The sequence below is a fragment of the Pinus tabuliformis genome, chromosome 7, assembly GCF_031772625.1.
Source record: "Pinus tabuliformis cultivar Carrire ecotype Pingquan chromosome 7, CPIR1, whole genome shotgun sequence".
Classification (NCBI taxonomy): Eukaryota; Viridiplantae; Streptophyta; class Pinopsida; order Pinales; family Pinaceae; genus Pinus; species Pinus tabuliformis.
In genome coordinates, this window is record NC_142293.1 from 63,483,738 (window position 1) to 63,490,022 (window position 6,285).

Here is a 6,285-nt window from a genome sequence, read left to right on the forward strand (position 1 = left end):
TAGGATATTTTTTCAAATACTACAAAGCCCATGCAATTGTACAACAATTTATAGTGCCACATACTCCACAGCAAAATGGTGTAGCCGAAAGGAAGAACAAAACTTTAGTAGAATGTGCAAGGAGCATGATGAAAGGTAAAAATCTTACCAATGTTTTTTGGGCAGAAGCTATTAGTATTGTTGTCTATTTAAAAAACAAAAGTCCCACAAAAAGTCTAAATAATAAGACTCCATTTGAAGCTCTTTATGGTTATAAACTAGCAGTAAGTCATTTAAGAATATTTGGAAGCAAAACATTTGCTTATGTTCCGAAAGAATATAGGAAAAAACTTGATGTCAAAGCTATCAAGTGTATTTTCATTGGTTATTGTTCTGATCATAAAGCATATAAGTCGTTTGATCCTTCTACTCATAAAGTTTTTGCAGGCATGTTTTGTTTCATGAACATGCAAATGAAGGCCATAAGGAGGATAGTTATGATGCATGGCATATTCCTCATGACTGTGATGATGCTACAGATAATGTTGATGACAAACATGAGTAAAAAAAAAGAGGAAGAATCTAGTGATATGCACATCTCAAGCAGTGAGAGCACACCTAGAGGAGGAAAATAATCACCACAAACTAGAGGAAAGGATGAAAGCAATGAACAACCAAGAAGGTCCTCACACCAAATTCAGCAACCATTAAGGTATAAAGACTATGCCTTGATGACTAAAGTGATGAATGTATTAGATCCTTTGAACTTTAAAGAAGCTAATGAACATGTAGAATGGATAAATGCAATGAAGGAAGAATATGATTCTATTATAAAAAAGTATACATGGGAATCGACAGAATTACCTAAAGGTAAAGTTCCCATATGATTAAAATGGTTGTTCAAAGCTAAATTTAATGTTGATGTAACTATTGATAAATATAAAGTTATACTTGTAGCAAAGGGTTATTCACAAATAGAAGGGATAGACTATGAAGAAACCTTTGCACCTATAGCTAAAATGAACACCATTAGAATGATGATTACATTGGAAACTAAGCATAACTGGAAGCTAAATCAGTTAGATGTCAAATCAACATTTCTGAATAGAAAATTTAAAGAAGTCTATCTTGTTTTGTAAAACATGGAGAAGAGCATATTGTTTGCAGGTTAAAGAAAGCATTATATAGACTCAAATAGGCACTAAGGTCTTGGTATGTGAAGATTGATAAATTCTTCTCTCAACAGGGTTTTATTCAAAGTAAAGGAGATCCAAATATCTATATCAAGAGGGATGAAAAATGACATATTGTTTTGATTTATGTATATGTTGATGATCTTATTATAATAGGAAGTGATACCAAGGTGATTGAAAAGATAAAAAGCATTATGTTATGAAACCAGCTCACAAAAAGATAGAAAATATAGGTCAACGCCTTAGAATTCAGCCTCTTCGAGGGGGCAACCTCCTTTACATTACACAAATGAACAATTCTTGGATGATACAAATGACAAGACCTCCTTTTTATATATAGGAGTCTAAGGGGTCATAATATAATCAGAGCCGACATAACAATAATACTGTAAGGGAATAATAATAACAATAGTGGGCTTCTATGGGGCACAATAATAACAATATGGGGACTACATGGGTACAACAATATAATAAGGGGGTTGTACTAATAACAATAAGGGGTTACACTAGTAGTATAGGGGCCTAACATGCCCCTCTCCTTCAAAAAGTGTTGTCCTCAACGCTTGAGTAGTTCTTGATGCTTCTGTATAAAATTCTTGTCCTCCCATGTGGAATCTTTAGCATGTAAGTTCTTCCACTTGGTGAGATACTCTGAAATTGATCAATTTAATAACTGTCGAGTTCTTGTTTCTGTGACTGCTCCAGGCTCCAATATGATTTTTCCTTCCTCTTCAAGTTCTGGCAACATTGTTTGAATTGGGATATTATGCAACTTTTGAATGAGTGGCCACACTTCTTTGTCCTTCTTCCATTCATCCCTTGCTTCGTTTATCCAATCTGGTTGGATAATAGCACAAAACAATGCTACCACATCCTCATCCTTTCTTGAGAGTGTATCTGCAACAAAAATTTTCTTCCCTTTTCTGTATATGATGTCAAAGTCATAACCCAACATATTTGTGACCCATTTTTTTTGTTCTTCTAAAGATAATATTTGTTCTAAAAAGTATTTAAGACTATCATGATCCATTTTTACCTTGAAGTGTCTTCTCATTGGGTAAGGTCGCCATTTCTTAAGTGCATGTAGTATTGCCAACATTTCCTTCTCATAAATAGCTTGCTTGAGATGTAGCCGTAAAAATACCCAATCACCTACATCAAAAAAAATTTCACTGTGATGTTGATCTACCTATTGTTTCATTCGATTCTACACCAAAGTGGCGTTATCCTTTAAAAGTTGGAGAACTTGTTGTTGATGCTCGATGTGATCTTTCACTACTTGAACCTTTTTCTTCTTGATATGTCCTTCTATATTGAGAATTTGAGGAGTGGTAATTTCTTCCAATGCTTTACAAGATATGGTCGGATTCATTTCTTGATGCTCGATGTGATCTTTCACTTCTTGAACATTTTTCTTCTTGATATGTCCTTCTATCTTGATAGTTTGAGGAGTGGTAATTACGGCCAACACATTACAAGATATGGTTGGATTCATTTCTTCTTTCTCGATGTGATCTTTCACTTCTTGAACCTTTTTCTTCTTGATATGTCCTTCTATCTTGAGAGTTTGAGGAGTGGTAATTCTTGCCAATGCTTTACAAGATATGGTCGGATCCATTTCTTCTTTCTCTAGGGTTTGGTCATGGCTTATATCCTCTTCTTTTGATGTTTCCTGATCCTTTTCTTCCTCCTCTTCATACTTAATGTAAAATAATTTCTTCTCATCCCACTTATGACCTTTAGTGCATTTTCTATCACAATTGTAACAAAGCCCTTTTTCTCTTTTTTCTTCCAATTGTTGTGGTGTAAACCTTGTAGGTTGTGGAAGGCTAGGAGAAGAAACACTTCCATAATTATAGTTGTCAGTGGTGGGATTCCTTGTTTCCATAATTTCGCTTTCAATTTTTCTTGCCCACCTGAATGCCTTCTCCAATGAATCAGGTTCCCAAAGACAAACCTCATGTTGAATGTTATCCTTTAAAGTACCTATGAAGACATCAATCCTTTGCTTCTATGGAATATCATTTACCCTTATATTCAATTTTTGAAATTCCTCAATGTGCTCTGCCATTGAACACTTTTGTTTGAGATTTATCAATTGGCTAAAGAAGGTGTTTCTCTTTGTATCCTCATAATGTGCTGTCATTTCCTCCATGAAAATTGACCACGTAACAAGTGGTTTACGAGAACAAAGCCCTTTATACCATAAAAATTGATCTGGTCCTAAATATGAAGATTTAATACGTACCTTTTGTAACAGTTGCACCTCATGTAGATCAAAATATTGCTTCATCTGTAGTATCCAATTTACTAGATCCTTGCCATCAAACTTCCTCATATCGCCTTTTCTTGATTTTAGGATCTCGAACTTGAAATGACTATAACTCTGTAATTTCAGCTCTTCTAGTTCTAAAATTGCAAATTGCAGTAGCCCTTTATGTCCTCTTTCCAATGCCATCAGTTTGATCAAAATTGGATTCTCCAAGAAAGAGCTATGCACAATCTCCCAAGATGACCTGATTATATACCTTTTCAGAAGAGTGAATTTGTATGAAGTGCCACGTGTGACTGTTTTGACCTTTGGCTCTAAAAATTATATACAGGAAACTACAATCTGTCCTCTTTCTGTAACTTCTTACGAAATTTCAATCTGATGCTCAGAGAGACAGCTATGAAGATTTTCCCAAGGTGACCTTTTTGGAATGTAATTCAGGGGTCTGCAAAAACCCTAACTTCCTAAGATTATATATCCAAAAATATAGCGAGACAAGATCTGAAATTCAGAGTCGAGGTTTAGACCGATTTCTTCTCAAATGGGTTTTCATTTTATCTTCTGAAACTTCATAGCGAAAGCGTTATAGTGAAAATCCCACGATGACCTCTTTTAGTTCAAATTCTGGAGCTTGCAAAAACCCTAATTTCCTCAGATCATATTTCCAAAAATATAGTGAGATAAGATCTAAAATTAGGATCCTGGATTCAACATGATTTCGTATCAAATGGGTTTTTTTTTAGCTTCTGAAACTTCGTAGCGAAAAAGTTATAGAGAAAATTCCACGATGACCTATTTGGAGTAGTGAAACCCTAGAATCCAAAGCTCTGATACCAAATGTTATGAAACCAGCTCACAAAAAGATAGAAAATATAGATCAACACCTTAGAATTCAGCCTCTTCGAGGGGTCAACCTCCTTTACATTACACAAATGAACAATTCTTAGATGATACAAATGACAAGACCTCCTTTTTATATATAGGAGTCTAAGGGGTCATAATATAATCAGAGCCGACATAACAATAATAATGTAAGGGAACAATAATAACAATAGTGGGCTTCTATGGGGCACAATAATAACAATATGGGGACTACATGGGTACAACAATATAAAAGGGGGTTGTACTAATAAAAATAAGGGGTTACACTAGTGGTATAGGGTCCTAACACATTCTGTCATAGGAATTTGAAATGAAGGATCTTGGAGAGCTGCATTATTGTTTACGTGTTGAAGTTTGGAGAGATAATGATAGAACTCGTGTCACACAAATCAAATACACACATGAATTAATCGAGAGATTCAATATGAATGGATGTAAAGCAATATCTACACCATTGGAACAAAATGTTTAACTCAGTAGTGATGACAAAACAAAAGAAGTGGATGGCACATTATATAGACAATTGGTGGGAAGTTTGAATTATTTAACTACAACCATACCAGATATTGCATATTCAGTCAACATACTTAGTCAATCCATGGAAAAACCACATGAAAGTCACTGGAAAGCAACAAAGAGAGTTCTTCGATATTTGAAGGAGACTAAAAACTTTGGTATTAAATATACTAATGATTTGAATGTTGAGTTGATAGGTTATTCAGATTCTAATTGGGTAGGAGATCTAGATGATAGGAAGTCCACCTCTAGTTATGCATTCAATATTGGATCTGGTATTGTGTCATGGAGTAGCAAAGTATAAGGCCCTATGCAATGCAATCTGTGAAGTAATTTGGCTAAGAAGAATTCTTGAAGACATGGGAGAAAAATAGGAAGGACCAATAGCTATCAAGTGTGACAATCAAAGCTCTATCAAATCGGAAAACAACCCAGTGTATCATGCAAGATCAAAGCACATTGAGACACAACATCATTTTGTACAAGAAAAGATACAATCAAAGGAAATTAATTTTATCTATTGTAATACAAATGATAATGTGGCAGACATATTTACTAAGCCTTTAGGAAAATTGATCCAGGTTCGAGTGTGACAAAGGACCCTTCCAAGATCTTTTACTTTCGTGATGTGTTAAATTGCATTTTTAAAATAACATAAATGAATACATCTGCATGTTGTAAAGAATAGGAACATGACAATCATCAACACATGAAAACATAAGCCGTTGATAACGGAGTTCGTCCAAGAGGGACTACGTCTCCGGGCCCCGGTGTCAAGATGGTGTAGGCTGCTGCATTAAGTGTTGTCAATAGTGATGAGGTACATAAGAGGGATGTCGCTATCATATAAGGAAAATGCCCTCACACAGGAGTGGCTCCAAGAGATGTTCCGCTACAGGAACTCTCAGTCAAAAGGACTCCTATCAGTATGACATAAACTCATGCATGATGAGCATCCCGTTAACATGGCATAAAAGGGATCTCAATGCAAACATACATGGCGACAACCGGAGTATCCCATCGACATGACGACAAAGGGATCTCGAACAAAACATGACGAATCATGACAATAAGTACATCACACAGATGATTCCGCATCACATCAAATAGGAATCATGAAAACAAGTAAGAAACAAGATCCCACATTAAACATCAAACAGGTGTCTGTGCAGCACAATGCATAGCAAAAGAAGTACATGAACACACTGCATATACCTCACATCCAGGGGCCATCTGAAGAAAAGGATGTCAAGTTGCTGAAGCTAGCCGTACCATCAATCTCGTGGCGTCGAATCTCATGGAATGACTGCACGCCGAATGTTGATACCTGCACTCCACTTAGAAAAGTGCCCGAAAAATAGAATGAGTAAATGGAAAATCTGAACACACCATCAGATTTGTGGCGTCGAATAGTGCACAATCGACTGTCAAATTTCTGCATTC